This window comes from Canis lupus, chromosome 35 (genome assembly GCF_011100685.1).
Source record: "Canis lupus familiaris isolate Mischka breed German Shepherd chromosome 35, alternate assembly UU_Cfam_GSD_1.0, whole genome shotgun sequence".
In the NCBI taxonomy this organism is placed as follows: domain Eukaryota; kingdom Metazoa; phylum Chordata; class Mammalia; order Carnivora; family Canidae; genus Canis; species Canis lupus.
Window position 1 is genome coordinate 27077472 of NC_049256.1, and position 21138 is coordinate 27098609.

The 21138-nt window shown below is 42.0% G+C and overlaps 2 non-coding genes across 2 annotated transcripts; one reads left to right on the top strand and one right to left on the bottom strand.

Annotated features, from left to right (window-relative positions):
* Positions 1-511: 511 nt before the first annotated feature.
* Positions 512-584, top strand: TRNAM-CAU. The gene has a single exon. It is a non-coding gene; the product is annotated as a tRNA-Met (tRNA).
* A 9880-nt stretch (positions 585-10464) lies between these two features.
* On the bottom strand, positions 10465-10538 carry TRNAT-CGU. Its single transcript has one exon. It is a non-coding gene; the product is annotated as a tRNA-Thr (tRNA).
* Between the last annotated feature and the right edge of the window lie 10600 nt (positions 10539-21138).

Here is a 21138-nt window from a genome sequence, read left to right on the forward strand (position 1 = left end):
GGAGGAGGTGGGGGAGGTGACTCCAGGCGACCATTTCAGAGTGAGGGCGTTTCCCACTCACCTTGCCACCCCGCGCACTGCTGCCGACCCTCGGGGGTCCGGGCGCACCTGCTGCCCGGGTTCCCGCCGGGGCGCGCTCGTCCGCCCTTGGGGTGCTGCGGTCGGGGACGCGCCCGGGTCGCGGGGACGGGGTGCGGCGCGGGGGGCCGGGCGCGGGGGCGGCAGCGGCAGCCCGGGGGGCGGGGGGGAGGCGGCGCGCGGAGCCGGACCCCGAGGCGGCCTGAGGTGCACGCCCCCGGCTGGGCCCCGGCTGTGCGCAGGCCGCCGTCCTCTGGCGCCGTCGGGCTGCGGGGCGGGGCCCGGGGCCCGGGGCCCGGTGACCCAGGTGACCTCGCACACACTCTTCCTCCGGGCGCGCGCACGAGTTTGGGCAGAACCCCGGCTGCCTAGAAGCGGCTCCTGGCGTGCAGCGGGCGACCGTGAAAGCGCTGCCGAGAGGAGCCGGGCCGGTGCCTTCTTAGCGCAGCAGGCAGCGCGTCAGTCTCATAATCTGAAGGTCCTGAGTTCGAGCCTCAGAGAAGGCACGAGGCTTTTGGCGCTTCTCCCACCTGCTCTGAGAAGGGAGCGAGGCCGGGCAGACCGCGACCCGCCTCCCACCCCAGTCGGAGCGCTGTGACCACGAGTCCGACCCAGGGCCCCGGGGCTGGAATCGAGAGGTGCCAAAGCTGCCTGCCTTCTAGAAGCCGCCGGGCTGGCGGGCGGGCGGGAATTCCTTCTTGCCTTTTCCCGTGGCCGGAGGCGGCCCGCGTGCCTTAGCTCCCGACAGGACCATCTGGCTCCGGCCTCTGCTTCTGTTGTCACATCTCCTCTGACCCGCACCCTCCTGCCACCCTTTCCTAAGACCTTGTGATTACCTTGAGCCCACCTGGGGAGGCCCGCCTCCTCTTCCCATCTCAAGATCCTTACCTCGGTCACACCCTCAAAGGCCCTTTGGCCTTGCAAGACAACACTCTCAGGTTTTGGTCATTAGGAGATGGAGCTCTCAGGGAGGGCTGGGGGCGGGGGCGGAGGCTCTATTACACTGAACATGATCTGCCCCCTGGTTCCCAAAGACCTACACCTATCCCACAAGACACAATGCTCACTCCGTCCCAATCTCCTCCAGATCTCAACTCAGTTCAGCACGAACTCATCTAACTGCCCTCCCCAAAGTAGGCATGAATTAGGCTCTCCTGTATCAGCCATTCTGGGCACGATTCCTCTCCAATTACAAGTCTGTGCGAGCCACATGGTTACCTGCTCCCCCAGTGCAGGACTGGGACAGGTGTAGGATGACCACTGTACACATTCCCGTTTAAGAGGAATACACTGGAATGGAAGAAGGGTCACCAACCCTAAGTAATTGCAGAGTGAATTCTCCAAATCCCCTTTGGGTGTTCGAAGTTCCGCCAGGCTAGAGGCACGTTCACTTCCATGTGCAGTGGGGCGGGGGCGTGGGGGGGGGGTCCATGTTTGCAGCCCATCCCACAGTCATCAGCCTGTTTCCTCACTACCGCATGTGGGGAATTCAATGTCCTCCATTCATTTTGTCCTCTCTCTGTGCAAGTTGGCAGCGTGTGTGTGCTCGTGGAGCACTCTCAAGATCTTTGTGGGTCTCCCGTGTACACCGTGAAGAGTCCGCGGGTTACACGGAATGAGGACTCTACCAGCACAGGGAGAGGGAACACTTCGTCCTGAAGACATCAGGCTCCCAAGACTTCCCTCTTCCCTGGGAGACTGGATTCGCTGTCAAATCACTGCACCTCCTGTAAGGTGGTCTGAGGGGGCAGTGGTTAAGTTGTCATTTAGATCCCACCTTTACAGGAGTTTTTCTGAGAGTCCATGGGGGCCTGGGTGAGGAGTGGTCGTGAACCACATCGCCACGGCCTCTGCCTCTTCCCTGTTTCTCTCTTGCCACACAACTCCGCAGTTTAGGGCAAGATCTTCGCTTCATCTAACTGAAACGTGCCTCTCTTCCAGGTCTACTTTTCTGCAATTAAGATTCATCTTCTGCGTTGGAGTTTCTATGGGTTTTGACAAGTGTACCATGACAGGCATCTACTGGTACAGTATTGCACAAAATGATATCTCCCTTGCCCTAAACATTTCCTGTGCTCCCCATATTTATCCCCCTCTCCCTCCCTCCTCCAGAACCCCCTGCAACCACTGACTTCTTTACTGTCTCCATAGTTTTGCATTTTCATAATGTCATCCCGTTGGAATCATACAAGGTGATTGGCTTTTCAGATTGGCTTCTTTTACTTCATATTATGTACCTATGAGTCCCCCATGTCTTTTTGTGATGTGGTAGCTCGCTTCTTTCTATCAGTGAAAAATAATCCACTGTATGGATGCAGCACTGTTTGCTTATCCATACAAACTTGGCTGCTTCCAAGTTTTGGCAATTATAAATATAGCTGGTCTAAATATTTGTGTACAGACTTCTGTGTGGCTTTAAGTTTTTGGTTCATTTGGGTAAGTGCCATGAGGCAATACTGCCGGATCACGTGTTAAGGCTATGTTTCATTTTGTGTACACCTGCGAAGCTGTCTTCCACGGTGGCTGTACCATTTTGCATTTACTCCAGCAAGGAATCAGACTGCCTATGACCCCACATCCTCACCAACAATTGGTGTTGTTAGTGTATTGGATTTGGGCCATGCTAATAGCTATCTGTTGGTATCTTATTGCTGTTTTAGTCTGCAGTTCCCTAATGACATATGGTGTTGAGCATCTTTCCATATGCTTATTTGCCATCTCTATATCTTCTTTGTAGAGTTGTCTGTTCAGGTCTTTGCACATTTAAAAAATTGAGTGTTTGGGAGGACATCAAAATAATACAACTTCTGACAGCAAGGGAAACAATCAAGAAAACTTAAAGGCAACCTGCAGAATGGGAGAACATATTTGCAAGTGACCTATGTGATAAAGGGTTAGTATCCAAGATTCATAAAGAACTGATATAACTCAACACCTAAAAAACAACCCAGTTTGAAAATGGGCAGGGGACATGAACAGACATTTCTCCTAAGAAGACTTACAGACGGTCAACAGATACAAGAAAAGATGCTCTACATCACTGATCATCAGGGATATGCAAATCAAAACCATAATGAGATGTCACCTCACAGCTGCCAGAATGACTAACATCAAAGCACAAGAAACAGCGAGTGTTGGCGAAGACATGGAGACAGGGGAACCCTCTTACACTGTGGGTGGGAATGCAAATTGTTGCAGCCACTGTGGAAAACAGTCTGGAAGTTCCTCAAAAAATCACAATTAAAAATGCTCTATGAGCCAGGAATCACATGAATACAATCACAGTATTTACCCAAAAAAATAGAAAGGTGCTAATTCAAAGGATACATGCACTTTGATGTTTATTGCAGCATTATCAACAATAGGCAAAATATGGAAAGAGCCCAGATGTGCATCGATGGATGAACGGATAAAGAAGAGGTTTTATGTATGTATATAACTCAGCCATAAAAGGATGAAATGTTGACATTTGCAACAACATGGATGGGGTAGAGAGTGTTATGCTAAGCGAAATAAGTCAAAAAAGGCAAATACCATATGATCTCACGCATGTGTTTAGCTTCAGAAACAAAACAAATGTTTGGGAGGGGGGAACAGAGAAATAGAAAACAACAGAGAGAGCAAGAGAAACCAAGGAACAGACTCTTAGAAGAAGATTTTATTTACTTATTAGAGAGAGAGAGGACATAAACAGGAGGAGGAGCAGGCAGGAGCCGACTCCCCGCTGAGCATTGAGTCTGACTCAGGACTCTATCCAATCACACTGGGATCATGACCTGAGCTGAAGGCAGATACCCAACTGACTGAGCCACCCAGGTGCCCCAAGGGACTGTTTTTTTTTTTTAAGTTTTTTTTTTATTTATTTATTCATGAGAGACACAGAGAGAAAGAGAGAGGTAGAGACACAAGCAGAGGGAGAAGCAGGCTCCATGCAGGGAGCCCGATGTGGGACTTGATCCCGGGACTCCAGGATCACGTCCTGGGCCAAAGGCAGGCACTAAACCACTGAACCACCCAGGGATCCCCCAAGATATCGGTTTTTAATAATATCTTTGTCTGGTTTTGGTATCAGGCTGACACTGGTCTCACAGAAGTTAGGAAGTATTCCCTTTGCTTCTATTTTCTGGATAATTGTACAAAATTGGTATAATTTCTTTTTTAAATATTTAGTAACTTTCACCAGTGAACCCATCTGGGTTGCTTTCTGTTTTGAAAGGTCATTAACTGTAATTCCAGTTTCTTTGAGATAGATAGATAGATAGATAGATAGATAGATAGATAGATAGATAGACTGTCTTAGTCCATTCAGTTGCTATAATAGAGTGCCATAGACTGAATGACTTATTAACAAATGGTTCTGGAAGCTGGAAGCTCAGGATCAAGGCACTGGCTGAATCAGTATCTGGTGAAGGCTCACTAGCTGATTCATAGATGGACATCTTCTTATAGGTCCTCATATGACAGAGGGGGAGGGAGCTCTCTCAGATTTCCAACCCCATTTGTGAGGGGTCTGCTCTCTTGACTTAATCCCCTTCCAAAGGCCTTGACTCCAAATATTATTAGGATGGGGGAATAGGTTTCAATATATGAATTTTGGGGAGATACAAACATTTAATATTGTATTGACCTGCTCAGGTTATCTATTTCTTCCTGTGTGAGTAGATTGTATCTTTTTTTTTTTTTAATTTATGATAGTCACACACAGAGAGAGAGAGAGAGAGAGAGAGAGAGAGAGAGAGAGAGGCAGACTTCATGCACCAGGAGCCCGACGTGGGATTCGATCCCGGGTCTCCAGGATCGCGCCCTGGGCCAAATGCAGGCGCTAAACCGCTGCTCCACCCAGGGATCCCAAGTAGATTGTATCTTTCAAGGGATTGGCTCATTTGATAACCTAATCAAATATATGAGCGTATATTGGTCATAATATTCTTTTATCATCCTTTTCATGTTCATGGTTTCAGAATTGGGAATTAGTGTCTTCTCTCTTTTATTCTTCATTGCTTGACTAGAGTTTTATCAATTTTATTCCAAAGAATCAGCTTTTGGTTTTGTTGATTTTCTCTGTTGGTTCAATTTTCAATTTCATTGATTTCTACCATATTTTTATTATATTTTTTCTTCTGCTCACTTTGGTAACTTGTTCTTTTTCTACATACCTCAGTTATAAGTGTAAATTACTGATTTTAGATCTGTCTTCCTTTCTAATACATGCATCAATGCTGCAGATCCCCCTCAAACTACTGCTTTCATAGCTCCCACAAATTTTGATAAACTGTGTTTTTATTTTAATTCAGTTTGAAATATTTAAAAATTTCTCTTAAGACTCCTTTGACTCCTAAGTTATTTAGACATGTGTTGTTTACTCTTTAAGTATCTTGGGTTTTTTTTTTTTTAAGTTTGTTTGTTTGTTTGTTTGTTTGTTTGTTTAAATTCATGAGAGACACAGAGAGAGGGGCAGAGACCCAGGCAGAGGGAGAAGGAGGCTCCCTGCAAGGAGCCTGAAACGGGGCTTGATCCCAGGGCCCCAGGATCAGAACCTGAGCCAAAGGCAGAGCCACTGAGCCACCCAAGCATCCCTCTTAGGATTTTTTAATTATCTCTGTATTATTGATTTCTAGTTTCATTCCATTGTAGTTTGAGAGTAGATATTATATGATTTATATATTTTTAAAGTTTGTTAAGATGTGCTTTATGGCCCAGAAAATGCACTGTTTTGGTGAACATCCCATGGGAGGAAAATGTATATTTTGTAGGCTATATAGATTTTTTATTGTATAGATGTCAGTTAAATCTAATTCACTGATGGGGCTATTGAGTTCCACCATGTCCTGATGGATTTTTTTCTGTCTGCTGGATCCATCCATAAATATTAGAAGGCTGTTGATATTTCTAGCTATGATAGTGGGCTCATCTGTTTCTCCCTATGTTTTCATCATTTTTTGCTTCACATATCTTGACACTCATTGTTTATACACATATACATTAGGTATTGTTTGTCTTCTTGGAGAATTAACTCTTTTACCATTATGTAATGCCACGATTTATCTCTTATAATTTTCCTTGCTCCAAATGTACTTTGATATTAATATAACTATTCCATCTTTTGATTATTGGTAGTGTGGTATATCTTTCTCTATCTCTTTACTGTTAATCTATAGATGTATTTATATATGAAGTGATTTTCTTGTAGAGAACATGTAATTAGGTCTTGTTTTTTGATCTGCTCTGACAGTCTTTTAATCAGTGTATTTAAATCCCTGACATTTCAAGTAATTACTGATAAAGTTGGATTAATATCTTCTTATTTACTATTTCTATGCATTGCCCTGGTCCTTTCTTCTTTTTCTGTCTTCCCTTCTTTTTCTGCTTTCTCTAGTTTTGAGTATTTTGTATGACTCCATTTTCTTCTCTTCTCATATCACTTTAATTATATTTTTTATTTTGCCTTCTTAGTGGTTCATTTTTGAGTTTGCAATACACATTTAAAACTAATCCAAGTGCACTTTCACATAACACTAAACCATTATGTAGTTAGCACAACTATTCCCAGTGTCACTGAAACATTGTTGGTATTATTTTGAACAAACTAATACTCCTCAGATTAATTAAGAAAAAGAGAAAAACAATGTTTTATTTTACCGTCTCTTGTTCCTCCTCTACCATCCACCCTTTCTTTATATAAATCCATGTTTCTGACCTATGTCATTTCCTTCTCTCTAAAGAACTTCTTTTTAACATTTCTTGCAAGGTAGTTGTACTGGCTACAAATTATCTCAAAAAAAATTCTTTTTAACAAGCCCTTATTGCTACTTAACGGTTGAAGGATAATTTCACTGGGCAACTAATTATGTTAATTCTTTTATTTTAACACTTTAAATATTTCACTCCATGCATGCTGGGTGTTCTCTGAGCTTCCTGGAAATATGGTTTGGTATCTATCATTAGTTTGGGAACTTCTCAGTTGTTATTGCTTCAAATATTTCTTCTATTCCCTTTTCTTTTTCTTCTCCTTATATCCCATTAAGTATATGTTATACCTTTCATGATTTCTCCATAGTTCTTGGGTGTTCTGCTCTGCCTTTTTCATTCACTTTTTTTTTCCTTTGAATGCCAGTTTTGGAAGTTTCTCTTAACATTTTCTTAAGCTTGTTGGTTATTTTCTCACTTGTAAACAGAATTATAATAGTGCAACAATAAAGGTCAGTCAGCCACCAATTTTCTTAATAGTCCTGTTCTATGTCAAAACCTTGAACTTTCAAAAGGTCTCATTATCAAGATCTGGTGCACAATATGAATGCCCTCCTCAGATCTAAAGCTGTTGGGTTGAACTTTTCCATAGGAAAACTTTGTTCAATTGATTGAATATGAAGGATCAGTAATTGTACTTCCAAAGCAAGTTTCTTAGGTCCTTACAGCATACCCTCAGACAGGAATTCAGGAGTATGTGACTTATTGGGGGAGCAGTGCTCAGAACGAGGAAGGGGAAATAGCAAAGCAAAGATGTCGCCTTGGATAAACTTTAGTCTTACCCTGACCCATGGGACAGGGGTGTTCTCGAGTATACATAACAAAGCATTGAGCTAAGGGGTTTGGACTTTGTTGCCTGTCCCTTCCATCATCCAGTTATTGGCTATAGCTGGTGATGGAATGATCATCCATTCTATTAGATGTCTCCAAATAGTCAAGGTCAAGTCATTGGAGAAGTCAGTGGGATAAACCATTGGGAAGATGAGTGTGGAGTCCTTTAAAAAAAAAAAATCTGGGACGAGGGAAGAAAGTGGGGTGGAGGGGGCACAACATATTTAGGTAAGTGGGAGATACTCTGGCTTTGAAACTTTTTTTTTTTTAAAAAAGGTTTTATTTATTTATTCATGAGAGACACAGAGAGAGAGCACAAGGCAGAGAGATATAGGCAGAGGAAGAAGCAGGCTCCATGCAGGGAGCCCGTTGTGGGACTCAATCCGGGGACTCCAGGATCACACCCTGAGCCAAAGGCAGATGCTCAACTGCTGAGCCACCCAGGCATCCCTGGCTTTGAAACTTTAAAGTGAAGTATGAACATCCTTTGTGTTATCTATTACTTTAAGAAAAAGTATAGATCTTTTTTCTTTGCTAGTATAATCACTAATTTTGTTTTAATGCCTTGTATTGGTTTCCTAGGGCTGCCATAACAAGTTAGTACAAATTGGCTTAAAACAACAGAAAATTATTCTCTCATAGTTCTGGAAGAGAGTTTAAAATCAGGCTATGGGCAGGAGTATCCTCTCTGTCAAGATTCTAGGGAAAAACACTTCCATTCCTCTTCTAGCTTCTGGTGGTTCTTGCAATCCTTGGTGCTCCTTTGTGGTCAAAAACTAGCAATCTCTGCCTTTGTCTTATGTGGCCTTCTTTCCCATATGTCTGGATCTCTGTGTCCAAACCTCCTTTTCCTTCTTCTTCTAATGACACCAGTCCTTGAATAATGACCCATCCTAATCTGGTATGACTTCATCACAACTTGATTACATCTGCAAAAGCTCTATTTCCAAATAAGGTCACATTCACAGATATTAGAGGTTAGGACTTCAACACATATTTGGGGGGAGTACAATTCTACTCACACCATGCTTAGAACCTTTGTCTGTAAATTTAGGATAATACCTCAGAGAGTTATTGCAAGGGTTAAACACTAGAACCAAACAATTCAGTAAATAATAACAATAAACACAACAATATAGTGAATCTTACTGATTACTTATTTATGTGCCAGATACCCTTCTAAAATATTTTATGTGTATTTATTCACCAAGTCCTTCCATAAGTCTATTAGGTACACTGATTGCTATTTCCATTTCACATTTGAGGAGAATGATGCCCCTTGAGATGAAGCAATTTTTCCAAAAGTCCCTTAGCTATCAGATGGAGCAGCTGAGGTTTGAACACAGGCAGTGTAACCTAGTTCAATAAAGTCCTAATCAAAATGAATAGAGCTGAGGTCCAGGCATAACTAAGGAGTAGTTTGCTGATTGTTTAATCTTGCTATGTATAGTAATATAGTAGCCACTTTGTGACTATGTCTTATTAAAAAGTTAAAAAAACAGTTTTGAAACATTTGCCTATGATATAATCCAAGAGACAGGATAATATTCTCTGATTACCCTGCCCCTATCCTATACATTGCCTATATCCTTTTCTTGCTTACTTTTCTCCAAAGACTTTATCAGTACCTCCTACACTAATGATTTTACATATTCATTTCTTTATTTTCTGTGTCACCCCCAATGGAATGTAAGCTCCATGAGAGCTGTGATTTTTGTTAGCTGTGTTCACTGCTGTATTTCCTGCTTTTAGAAATATGCCTGGGTGGTTACCAGAGCTGGAGATGGGGGACAGAGTGAAATGGTTGAAGGTGGGCAAAAGGTACAAACTTCCAGTTATGAGATAAATATGTCCTGGGGATGCAATATATAGCACAATGACTGTAGTTAACAATACTGTATTATATATTTGAGAGTTGCTAGGAGGGCAAATCTTAAAAGTTCTCATCATAAGGGGAAAAAACCTGGCAAGTAGACAGAAAGAGGGAGAAAGGAAGAAAGAAGGAAGAAAGAGAGAGAAAGAAGGAAGGAAGGAAGGAAGGAAGGAAGGAAGGAAGGAAGGAAGGAAGGAAGGAAGGAAGGAAGGAAGAAGGAGCCTACCATATAAAAGATCAGCAGTGAATGTTGCTGGATTAATGGATGAAAGGATGGGAGACAAGAAGACACTGAAGTTCTGTAAATCCCCAGGGCTGAAACTAAGTCACCCTAGATATCTGGCACAATTTTCCAACCTGCTCTTCCCACAGCAAATTTGTCCTTGCTCTGGGAATGTGTCCAGGACATATTGGTTTCCAGGCGATCATTATTCCTAAAGTTTCCTTAGGAGGATTAACAAGGGATCATAATTATTCTTCCTTCTCTTCAAAATGGCAAGAATGTCCCTGCAAACATATTAATATTCCTTTGAAGTGAATAGTGGATTCATCATTCATTAATTTCTCTTATGGATGAGATTAGAACTGGAGGTTGTTGGAATCTACAGAAATTATACATATCTACTTGTCTGGGTGCTTTAAATCGTAACACACTGGAGGTGGTCAAAAACCATGTAATGCAAAACTTGTATGAAACCTGATGGAGGTTAAGGTCACATGCATTATTTTTTGGCAGTGGTTTGCATTTCAATTGTCATCTCCTTAGAATCTACTACTCTTCAGGACTAAGGAAGTCTAGCAAGCTGCAACCCAGCAGCTTATAATACATGTGATCGGGTTCTTTCGCTGTAAATTTGGTGAGAATTTTGGGGGATCACGCAAATTAACCTGCCTACATAAAATGATTTTCAGAAACAGCTTCTCGAGAAAAGACCAGGCCCTACTGGGAATCGAACCCAGGATCTCCTGTTTACGAGACAGGCGCTTTAACCAACTAAGCCATAGAGCCACCTGAGCAGCTCTGCGCAACCGAATGAGCCTCATTTTATCCGGACTGGGTGCGAACAAGACTGTACAGTCCGGTGTTTTGGGTCTTCTGAAACATGCCAACCGCAGGGAGATGCTTCACTTCCACCGGACTCGCCAGGGGCAGGAAAATACCAAAGGCAGGACAGACGGAGGATTTTCTACTATCCCGAGGAAAAGCGTTACAGAAAGTCGGGGCTATGCAGTACGTGGTAAAGACCATTTAAAGGAAAAACTATTCATAATTTCAAAAGGACTCCAAGGATTGGCCTAGAGTCGCTGGTCCTGTGCGACTTCTTAACTCTGAGCCGCCTGGAGGCTCCGGACTGGGGAGGAAGGACCGCTCGGTTCTGGGGGCCACAGGAGTTCCTCCCGCGACAGGGCTCCGCGGCCTGGCTCCTCCGCACATCCCGGCGAGTCCCCTGCGGTAACCGCGGCCCAGGCGGAGCAGACTGGCGCGGGGGGTTCGGGCGGGGGTTGGGGATGGGGTGTGGGGTGCGGGGGAAGGGTTGGGACGGTGGTACGGGGTGTGCAGGGGAGGGTGGCGGAACCTTTGAAAATTCCAACGAAGAAAAGAGCCATTTGTTGGCTCCCCTTCTGTTCCTCTCGGGCTTTTATACTCGGACGGCTCTGAAAATCGGCTCCCAGGGAACGGGAGGCCTTTTCCCTCCGACCTCGGGGACCCGCCTCGCCGCCCCCGGGGTGATCCCTCCGAGGTCGCACCCCTCACAGGCCGACCGGCCCCCGCGGTGACCAGCGCCGCCTCCCCGAGGTCGTAAGCCCCGCGGTGACCCGCATCCCCAAGGTCACACACACACCCCGCGATGACTCGCGCCCCCTCCCGAGGTCGCACCCCGGGCTGGGGGACCTGGACCAGGGGGTGCGAGCGGGCGGAGGCACCGGGGCGGCGAGGACTAGGCTGGGAGGCTGGGGCGCGGGTGCACCCGGACACGCGCTCAGACCCCGCGGGGAGCGCCAGGCGGGTTCATTCTCCGCGGTGGCCTCCTCTGCAGCTGCCTGCTCCGCGGCCTGGCCCGCGGGGACCCTCGGGCTGCACCGGGCGGGGCCGAGCACCTACTGTCCAGCCGGCGGGGCCAACGGAAGGTCCGAGCACCGGGTTCCGACTCGTTGTGCGAGTTGAACGCTGCAGACTTCCCGACGCCTGTGCCAACAGGACGGGGTGCGCATGACCCCACCCGTCTTTGACCTCCTCACGTGTCTTCTGAACAATACAAGTAGCTCTGAAAAAATCTGCTTGGGGGGCGGGGGGAGGGGCGGGAAGGTCAGGACCCCAGGCCCGAGCGCTGGGTGAGGGATTAGAATCCCACCCCGGCGCTTGACGGGATGAGCACTGGGTGTTATTCTATAGGTTGGCAAATTGAACACCAATAAAAAATAAATTTATTAAAAAAAAAAAATCCCACCCCGCCAGTCAACTTGGTGCAAAAGCTACAGAGCGTTCTGGGGAGCGCCTACCGGTCCCCTGCCGCGGCACTTGGTGTCCTCGGGAGGTGGTGGTGTGGCCCAGGCGGAGGCAAACACGGCTTTATCACAATAAACTAAGGATAATTAAGATCCAGTTCAAAAAAAAAAAAAAAAAAAAACACACGAACCCACACTCTTCCTGTATTTCCCCTTTCTTTTCACATCTTTGGTCAAGCTCTGGAGTCCCAAAGGGACTTATTTTTCGTAGAACGATGATACGCCGCAGAGGTAACATTTTGACATAGGCCCAGCCAGAGAGAGTCAAAGCAGACCCTCCTTACCTCTTTACCCTCCTCCCCGCTCTCCCACCCCACCTCTCTAAGATTCAACCTCCCAGGCAAACATTTATTTCCAGGGACTTCGTTTCTGCACACAAGTGCATGCATGCCCATATATTCACTGTCCCCACTTTTTACTCAAACACACTCTTAAGCACTTTAATCGCTTCAGATACTCTTGAGTTATTCCCATAGGAAAACATAAAGAGCCCCCTTACCCCAGTATTTTAACTTCCACTGAATCTATACAGCCTCTCACTTTTGCCCAGACAACCCATGCTGCTGCAAACAACTTTGTATATGAAGCCTTTCACGTTTGTGGCAAGTTTCTGGAAGTGCAATGGATAAGTCAAAGAAAGTGAGATGGTAATTTTGATGGATCTTGCCTAGTAGCCTCCCCTAGATATTCATGCCAATTTTCACAACCACCAGCTACTTTGGAGTTCCCCTCTCACCATGCCAGGACTAGCGGAATTTGTTAAATAGGAACGTTAAGCATTTATATAGTGCTCACTAGATGCCGAGTATTTATTGTCTTATCTTTACATTCCTTGACATTTGATCTTCATAACAATTCCATGAGGATAGTAGCATGTTTACCCATATTTAATTGATAAGAAAATAGGCTTTTCCTTTTAAAAAGCCTGCCTAAAGAGAACAGAGAACAATCAAGATTAGGTATCTGTGTTTGTATCAAAGGATTTTTTTAGGGGGGCTATTTAATAGATATTTAATAAAGTAGTATCTCACTATAGTTTTATTTGTCCATACCTTCCCAATATTATAAGACTAAAATCTTCTCAAAAATTGTAAAGCCACTTGCTTTTCCTTTCTATGAAATGTCTACTAAAATTTTTGTCCATTATTTCTCTTGCAGTGATTGATTGGATTTTTTTCTTTGATATATGCTATCTCTGTATTAGAGGTGTGTGTGTGTAACGAGCTATGAACGTTATTTTTGGGTCAGTTACTCATTTTTCTTTTCACTTTACTTGCAAGTTGTTTTTTTTTTAAGCCAGACAAATGATTTGAAGCTCACAAACTGAAGAAAATTAGACATTACTCACCCAAACACTTTAGGGATCTGAAGTGTTTGCAATTATGGAGGTGGGAGAGAGGTTCTGGCCTTTCTATTTAGCCAGAAATCATGAGACCACTTTCTGGCATTTGTAAAGTAATGCCATTAAAAAAAAATTTTTTTTTTAATTGTCACTAAAAAAAAAAAAATCCTTTAACTCCTAGCATGAATTTTGTTTGGTGTTGTTGAATTAATTATTCTTGCTGGATTCTACTTATTAATATTTTATGTGAGATGTTGATCTTTAGCTGTGAGACTTGAATTATTCTCATTTGATTGGTTTTCTCTTGGGTGCTATTTGTATCAAGTTTTGGTGGTCCTAATGAGTGAATTAGGCAGTTTTCCATTTCTTATGCCCTGGAACTGTTCTCAATCCACAAGATCTGATCCTTGGCAATTTGATGGAACTTGCATAAGGGAATGAGCGTTTTTATGGGGGTTAGAAACGTAAAGAGCTCTGATACCCTCTTCATTTACCTCTGAGGTTAACACTCTATAAGAATGAAATGGGCATGTCCTATGGTGTCTGTTATTCTCAGTGTCCTCATTTGTTGAGAGATAACAATACTAAAAAAGTTAACCGATCCACTGCCTCTATTGTCCTAGTACACTCCCTGGAACAGGAAAGCTTTCAGTCAATGTTTTTCATTATTATTATCACATCCATATTGATAATTTATATTATCCTAAACTCTGTCATTCATTACACTTAGAACATCAGATACAGATGTATAAAGTCATAAATGGTATTTGATTTTTACTTAAGACATCTCTCAAAAAAAGACATCTCTCATCTATTCATATATCCACTCTTCATTTACTAATTTTGAATTCTGATTTCATATTTTCCTTTGATTAGACTTTCCACTGGGTTGTATTTTGGTTTCATTTACCAAGAATACTTTCTTAGTCTTCTTAGCATGTAAACACCTTTTCTTTATTAATTTCTTTCTTCTACTTTCATTTGATAGGTTTTGTGGTCTTTTATTTGCTTCTTAAGTGGGATACTAAACAGTAATCTAATCATTTTTAATCTTACCCATTTTCTTTTATTTTTTTTTTATTTTTATTTTTTTTACCCATTTTCTTTTAAAAAATGTATCTGAAGTCATAAGTTTTTCCCTTCGGACTTACTTTAGTTACATCCTACTGGTAATGATATGTTGTCTTATTGTCATTCTATTCTATAAGGCTTCAGTATCAGTTTTGCTTTTCTGTCCAAGATATTTTTGGAAGAATTTGATATTTTAAGGAAAAAAATTATATTTTTCTGATTATATTTTGATTCTAATTTTGTTCCTTATTTTTTAGTACATTATATTCTTTTTTTAAAATTTTTATTTATTTATGATAGTCACACAACAGAGAGAGAGAGAGAGAGAGAGAGAGAGACAGAGACACAGGCAGAGGGAGAGGGAGAAGCAGGCTCCATGCACCGGGAGCCCGACGTGGGATTCGATCCCGGGTCTCCAGGATCGCACCCTGGGCCAAAGGCAGGCACCAAACCTCTGTGCCACCCAGGGATCCCCAGTACGTTATTTTCTAAAAAGAAATATTTCAACATTTTCTTACTGGATCAATATATAGTCAAGTTATGAAATTCCACAGGAAATTTTAAAAGAAATATTTTTTTGAAATAATTTCATTGTATTTATAAGGTTAGTTTTATTGCTTGTTTTTTAAGTTTCTTATAATATTACTTATTTCTTTGTCCATTGCTAGTTCCTGGACTGAGAATGATGAATTAAAGCCAATTATTAATTGTATCTTTCTACCTGTTTCTTCTGCAGGATGAAATTGTTCCTCTTTTAAAATATAAATATTGAAAGAAATATTTGTGGGGTTTTTGTATATATATTTTTTTATTTTTTCTTTCTTTGTTTCTTTCTTTCTTTTTTATTGGAGTTCAATTTGTCAACATATAGCATAACACCCAGTGCTCATCCCATCAAATGCCCCCCTTACTGCCTGTCACCCAGTCACCCCATCCCCCTGCTCACCTCCCTTTTCACTACCCCTTGTTCTTTCCCAGAGTTAGGAGTCTCTCATGTCCTGTCACCCTCGCTGATATTTCCCACTCATTTTCTCTCCATTTCTCTTTAATCCCTTTCACTATTTTTTATATTCCCCGAATGATTGAGACCATATAATGTTTGTCCTTCTCCGATTGACTTACTTCATTCAGCATAATACCCTCCAGTTCTATCCACATTGAAGCAAATGGTGGGTATTCGTCGTTTCCAATAGCTGAGTAATACTCCATTGTATACATAGACCACATCTTCTTTATCCATTCATCTTTCGATGGACACCGAGGCTCCTTCCACAGTTTGGTTATTGTGGACATTGCTGCTAGAAACATCGGGGTGCAGGTGTCTTGGTTTTTCACTGCATCTGTATCTTTGGAGTAAATCCCCAGCAGTGCAATAGTTGGGTCATAGGGTAGCTCTATTTTTAACTTTGAGGAACCTCCACAGTTTTCCAGAGTGGCTGCACCAGTTCTCATTCCCACCAACAGTGCAAGAGGGCTCCCCTTTCTCCACATCCTCTCCAACATTTGTTGTTTCCTGCCTTGTTAATTTTCACCATTCTCACTGGTGTGAGGTGGTATCTCATTGTGGTGTTTTTTTTTTTTTTTTTTTTTTCATTGTGGTTTTGATTGGTGTTTCCCTGATGGCCAGTGATGCAGAGCATTTCCTCATGTGCTTGTTGGCCATGTCTATGTCTTCTTTGGTGAAATTTCTGTTTCATGTCTTTTGCCCATTTCATGATTGGATTGTTTGTTTCTTGGGTGTTGAGTTTAATAAGTTCTTTATAGATCTTGGATACTAGCCCTTTACCTGTTATGTCATTTGCAAATATCTTCTCCCATTCTGTAGGTTGTCTTTTAGTTTTGTTGACTGTTTCTTTTGGTGTGCTGAAGCTTTTTATCTTGATTAAGTCCCAATAGTTCATTTTGGCTTTTGTTTCCCTTGCCTTCATAGATGTATCTTGCAGGATGCTGCTGTGGCAAAGTTCAGAAAGGGTGTTGCCTGTGTTCTCCTCTAGGATTTTGATGGATTCTTGTCTCACATTTAGATCTTTCATCCATTTTGAGTTTTTTTTTTTTTTTTTTTTTTTTTTTTTTTTTTTTTTTTTATGATAGACACACAGTGAGAGAGAGAGAGGCAGAGACACAGGCAGAGGGAGAAGCAGGCTCCACGCACAGGGAGCCCGACGTGGGGTTCGATCCCGGGTCTCCAGGATCGCGCCCTGGGCCAAAGGCAGGCGCCAAACCGCTGCGCCACGCAGGGATCCCCCCATTTTGAGTTTATCTTTGTGTATGGTGTAAGAGAATGGTCTAGTTTCATTCTTCTGCATGTGGCTGTCCAATTTTCCCAGCACCATTCTGTCCCATTGATCTATGTGTCTGTTTTTTTGCCAGTACCACACTGTATTTTTTAAATTTATTTATTTATGATAGTCAGAGAGAGAGAGAGAGAGAGGCAGAGACACAGGCAGAGGGAGAAGCAGGCTCCATGCACCGGGAGCCCGATATGGGATTCCATCCCGGGTCTCCAGGATCGCGCCCAAAGGGCAGGCGCTAAACCGCTGTGCCACCCAGGGATCCCGTACCACACTGTCTTAATGACCACAGCTTTGTAGTACAACTTGAAACCCAGCATTGTGATTGCCCCCAGCTCTGGTTTTCTTTTTCAATATCCCCCTGGCTATGCAGGGTCTTTTATGATTCCACACAAATCTTAAGATGATTTGTTCCAACTCTCTGAAGAAGGACCATGGTATTTTGATAGGGATTGCATTGAATGTGTAAATTGCCCTGGGTAACATTGACATTTTCACAATATTAATTCTTCCATCCATGAGCACGGATTATTTTTCCATCTCTTTGTGTCTTCTTCAATTTCTTTCAGAAGAGTTCTGTAGTTTTTAGGGTATATATCTTCTACCTCTTTGATTAGGTTTATTCCTATGTATCTTATGCTTTCGGGTGCAATGGTAAATGGGATTGACTCCTTAATTTCTCTTTCTTCAGTCTCATTGTTAGTGTATAGAAATGCCATTGATTTCTGGCCATTGGTTTTGTATCCTGCCACACTGCCGAATTGCTGTATGAGTTCTAGCAATCTTGGGGTGGAGTCTTTTGGGTTTTCTAGGTACAGTATCATGTCACCTGCAAAGAGGGAAAGTTTGACTTCTTCTTTGCCAATTTGAATGCCTTTTATTTCTTTTTGTTGTCTGACTGTTGATGCTAGGATGACTGCTTCAATTTCCTCCCTGGTAATTGGCTTCTTCAGGCTTTTTTATTTCTTCCTCTTCCAGTTTTGGTACCTTGTGGTTTTCCAGAAATGTGTCCATTTCTTTTAGATTGTCTAACTTATTGGTGTATAGCTGCTCATAATATGTTTTTTTTTTCATAATATGTTTTAAAAATCATTTGTATTTCCTTGGTATTGGTTGTGATCTCTCCTCTTTTATTCGTGATTTTATTAATTTGAATCTTTTCTCTTTTGTTTTTTTAAAAGATTTTTAAAATTTATTTATTCATAGAGACAGAGAGAGAGAGAGAGAGGCAGAGACACAGGCAGAGGGATAAGCAGGCTCCATTCCATGCAGGGAGCCTGACATGGGATTTGATCCCAGGTCTCCAGGACCACACCCTGGACTGAAGGTGGCGCTAAGCCGCCGAGCCACCCTGGCTGCCCCTCTTTTGTTTTTAATAAGGCTGGCTAATGGTTTATCTATCTTATTAATTCTTTCAAAGAACCAACTCCTGGTTTTGTTGATCTGCTCTACAGTACTTCTGGTCTCTATTTCAATGAGTTCTGCTCAAATCTTTATTAACTCTTCTTCTGCTGGGTTACTAGGTTTTATTTGCTGTTCTTCCTCCAGTTCCTTTAAGAGTGAGGTTAGCTTGTGTATTTGAGTTTTTTCCAATTTTTTGAGGGATGCTTATATTGCCATGTATTTCCCTCTCAGGACTGCTTTGCCGTATCCCAAAGATTTTGAACGATTGTATCTTCATTTTCATTAATTTCCATGAATCGTTTTAATTCTTCTCTAATTTCCTGGTTGACCCTTTCATCTTTTAGCAGGATGTTCTTTAACCTCCACGTGTTTGAGTTTCTTCCAAATTTTTTCTTGTGATTGAGTTCGTTTCAAAGCCTTATGGTCTGAAAATATTTAGGGGACAATCCCAATCTTTTGGTATCAGTTAAGACCTGATTTGTGACCCAGGATGTGGTGTATTCTGGAGAAAGTTCCATGTGCACTTGAGAAGAATGTGTATTCAGTTGCGTTCAGATGCAAAGTTCTGTGTTTATCTGTGAAATCCATCTGGTCCAGTGTATCATTTAAAACTCTTGTTTCTTTGGAGATGCTGTGCTTAGAAAATCTGTCATTTGCAGAAAGTGCTGTGTTGAAATCTCCTACTAATAGTATATTATTATCTAATTATGTCTTAACTTTGGTTATTAATTGATTGATATACTTGGCAACTCCCACATTAGGGGCATAAATATTCATGATTGTTAGGTCCTCTTGTTGTATAGACCCTTTAAGTATGATATAGTGTCCCTCTTCATCTCTTACTACAGTCTTTGGGATAAACTTTAATTTATCTCATATGAGGATTGCTGCCCCAGCTTTCTTTTGAGGACCATTTGAATGGTAAATGGTTCTCCACCCTTTCATTTTCAGGCTGTAGGTGTCCTTAGGTACACCTAAGGAGGTGTAGGTGAATCTCTTGTAGACAGCAAATAGATGGGTCTTGCTTTTTAATCCAGTCTGATACCCATGTCTTTTGATGGGATCATTTAGCCTATTCATGATCAGAGTTACTATTGAAAGATATGAATTTAGTGTCATTGTAATACCTATTCAGTCCCTGTTTTTATGGATTATTTCTTTGGGCTTTCTCTTTCTTTTACAGGGACCCCTTAATATTTCTTGCAGAGCTGGCTTGGTGGTCACATTTTCTTTCAGTTTATGCCCATCTTGGAAGCTCTTTATCTCTCCTTCCATTCTGAATGAGAACTTTGCTGGATAAAGTATTCTTGGCTGCATGTTCTTCTCATTTAGTACCCTGAATATATCCTGCCAGCCCTTTGTGGCCTGCCAGATCTCTGTGGAGAGGTCTGCTGTTAATCTAATATTTCTCCCCATATAAGTTAGGGATCTCTTGTCTCTTGCTGCTTTAAAGATTTTCTCTTTATCTTTGGAATTTTCAAGTTTCACTATTAAACGTTGAGGTGTTGAACGGTTTTTATTGATTTTGGGTGGGGGACCTCTCTATCTCCTGGATCTGAATGCCAGTTTTGCTCCCCAAATTAGGGAAGTTCTCAGCTATGATTTGTTCAAATATGCCTTCTGGCCTTCTGGCCCTCTCGGTGCTCTCTGGAACCTCAATTATACGTAGATTTTTCCTTCTGAGACTGTCATTTATTTCCCTTATCGTTCCTCATGGTCTTTTTTTTTTTTTTTCCTCATGGTCTTTTAATTGTTTTTCTCTTTTTCCCTCAGCTTCCTTCCTTGCTATCAATTTGTCTTCTACGTCACTCACTCTTTCTTCTACCTCATTAACCCTTGTCGTTAGGACCTCCATTTTGGATTGCATCTCATTCAATTGATCTTTAATTTTGGCCTCATTAGATCTAAATTCTTCTGCAGTCATGAAGTCTCTTGATTCCTTTATGTTTTTTTCCAGAGCCACCAGTAGCTTCATAATTGTGCTTCTGAATTGGCTTTCTGACATCTAATTGTAATCCAAACTCTGTAACTCTGTGACAGAGAGTACTGTTTCTGATTCTTTCTTTTGTGGTGAGTTCTTCTTTCTAGCCATTTTGCTCAGTGCAGAGTGGCTGTATGAGTGGGCTGAGTCAAGAATATAAACCACGACCTAAGTGAATTTCACCCTAGGTGATTCTGTCAAGGTCAGGGACCAGAAATTGAAAACAAAGATCAGAATGAGACAAAACAAAAGGACCACTAAAGTGAAAAACAAATTTTAAAACAAAGTAGTAAAAAATAAAAGGCCAAGAATCCCAACAAAGAAGAGAGAGAAAAAAAAAAAAGAAAAGAAAAAAGAAAAAAAAAAGAAGAAGAAAGGGGGGGAGACTAGGAGATGGTGGTGGTGACAATGTTGTAGTGGAGGGAGAATGTAGTCTACCTGAGGGGCTCTAAAAGGGGATCCTCTTGTTTCTGAGTATATTAAGTTCTGTATGTTAGAAGATGCTCAGTCCCAAATTTATATAAACCAGAAATACTTGTAGAAGGCCCCAACATTGACCACCAGAACATAAATGAGATAAAAGAGGGGGGCAGAATTGGAATGAGGAATCTCACGGAATGAACCAGCACAGTATACCACTTAGTTTCTGGGTGCATGCTGGTCATGTTTTAGAAGATATTAACTTCTGCCATTATAGAACAAAATGAGGCAGAGAAAACAAAAAACACAAAACAAACAAACAAAAAAAACATATCTCGTATATCTCCCAAAATTGAGTGTGTTGAAGGGAATCTAGAAGTGGAAAATATATCTAGGACCTGTAATTGTATAAATATGAAAGTCAAAAAGGAAGAATCTTAAAAATGAAGAAGTGGTAAAATATTGTAGTTAAGGTGGGAAAAGAGAAAAAAATTGAAAATTTACAGTCTGATATAAAAACGAGTTGTCCTCGAAAAAGGAAGAAAAAAATAGGAGGGGTACCCTCTGGTTCTATATACTGTAAATCCTTCAA